Source organism: Corvus brachyrhynchos, unplaced genomic scaffold, assembly GCF_000691975.1.
Source record: "Corvus brachyrhynchos isolate BGI_N302 unplaced genomic scaffold, ASM69197v1 scaffold119, whole genome shotgun sequence".
Lineage (NCBI taxonomy): Eukaryota > Metazoa > Chordata > Aves > Passeriformes > Corvidae > Corvus > Corvus brachyrhynchos.
Window position 1 is genome coordinate 78545 of NW_008240054.1, and position 2154 is coordinate 80698.

The window sequence follows — 2154 nt, forward strand, 5'->3', positions numbered from 1 at the left end:
CTCCCGCGTTTTCCCGGTGTTTCCCCACCCCCGCAGGGTGGATTTGGCTTTTCCAGAGATTTCGCTTCCCAAAGTCCCCATTTCCCCTTCCCAAAGCCCCAAATCCTTGAGGAAAACCCGCGCTGCCCCCAAGCCCCCGGGGCCGGCTCCAAACCGGGAATTTTTGGGGTGGTTCGTACCAAACTGGGCAATTTTGGGGTCCAAACTGGGCAGTTTTGGGGTTCAAACTGGGCAATTTTGGGGCAAACCCGCGGGTTTTGGGGGGGGGTTTCGAGCGCATCCTCCCCCCGCGGATCCTTTGTGGCAGCGAGTCCCGTTCGGAGCCCCAAAAAATCGGGAAATTCAGAATTTTCACCCTCCCCAGACACCGAGGGGGGATTTGAGCCACGGTTTTTCTTGGAAAAATGAAAAACAAAGCGAGTTTTTGGCGGTTTTTGAATCCCTGAACTCCGCTCGGGGCGGGATTTCCCCGCACCTGGGAGGTGCAAACACGTGCGGGAGCAGCAGAGGGAAAACCCGGGAATTCCAAGGCCCTTTTTAGGAAGTTTTTGGGGTTTTTTTCTTACATAACCCTGAGTTTATTTACAAACATTTCCTCCCCGGGGTTGAATCGCCGCGGGGAGGGGCGGAGAGCCCAGGTGTGAGCGCAGAAATTCCTGTGCAGGTGCTTGGAAATGATTTGAATTCCACTTTTGGTTTCTTTTCCTTCCATGGGTGAGCTCATGGCAGGCAGGCCCGGCCCTCGTGCCTGGGACCCCCAAAATCCCCCCCAAATCCCCCCAAAATGTTTTTTTTTTTGGGAATATCTCCTGCATTTCCCAGTGCTCTGCTGCGTGGGAAAGCTCTGAGGGGCCAGATGTTCATGAGATTCCCGAAATTCCCCCAAAAATCCACGTTTCTCCCACGTTCCTGGCTCAGGTTGGAGGTCTGGGATGGGAATTGTGGATTTTTTCCGCTTTCCGAATTAATTCCTGGGAAATCCCGAGGGTTTGGGTTCTCCAAGGAGCCGATCCAGCTCGGTTTGAGGTTTTCCAGAGGTTTTTGAGGAGCTCTGGGTGCTGAAGGAACCACGGAGTTTTCCTGTTTTCCTCTCACTTCATCTCCACTCTGGGAATCGTGGATTAACCCTGGGACAATTCCCAGCTTTTTTGGGGGGAATTTTGGGGCAGAATCCACCAGCGGGAGACTCGGATTTGTCCGAAAAATGGGAAAACAACTACAAAAAAACCCCCCCAAACCCTGACTCTGGATGGCTCCAACCCCTCCCGCCTCCATCCCTCCATTCCCCAGGCGGGAATTCTGCTCCAGGGAATCCACGGGAATCTTGCGGCTCCCGGGAGCCTTTCAGCCTGACCTAATTCTGGCCTCATTTGCACAATCGCCGCCCAATTAATTCCGACAACCCTCCAAGCCTCGTTAACGAAGGGATCGGGGCCGGGGCTGCTCCCGGGATGTTCTTCCCGATAAAACCAGGATTTTGTAGGAATTCGCTTTGGGAATTTGACTCCTTGGGATAAAAATCCCGTGGGATGAGGGTTGGGTTGGTCGCCATCGAGGGTCGAGGAGTTTTGGGGGTTCCAGCCTGTGGAAAACGGGATTTGGAGCCGGTGGATCCTTTCCAGGGATTTCGTTACAGCTGGAAAAATCTGGGAAGGAGCCTGGGATGAGCCGGAGAGGGGCTCTAAACCAGGGAGTCGTGGGTTGGTTTTAATCCGGCGGAGCAAAGATTTGGGATTTCCTTTCCCAAAAAATCCCAAACCCCCTCTTCTTCCCTTTCCTTGGAAAATCCAAACATATAAGAAATACGGAAGATTCCCAAAAAACTGCAAGTGGGTGTTTCAACCGACCCCGCTGAAAACTGGGATTTTTACATTCCCTCTGGAAAAAGAGGCCATTCCCGACATTCCCTCTGGAAAAAAAAGTGGCCATTCCTGAGATTCCCTCTGGAAAAAGAGACCATTCCTGCCCTTCCCTCTGGAGGAGCTCACGGCTCCGGGAGAGCTTTTCCCAATTCCCACCTCACCTCGGGATTAGCCGGGAGCCCTCTCCCCACAGCTGAGGGGCCCGGGAGGCTGCTGGCTCCGCAGCACACAAGCCCTGGTGATTCCCATCTCTTACCATCTTCGATGCATTGCCCTTCATGGGGCCTCGGCG

The 2154-nt window shown here is 53.9% G+C and overlaps 1 protein-coding gene across 1 annotated transcript in view; it reads left to right on the forward strand.

Moving 5' to 3' along the window:
- Positions 1–2154, forward strand: part of LOC103622617 — a 24965-nt gene that overhangs the window by 541 nt on the left and 22270 nt on the right. The window lies entirely within an intron of this gene.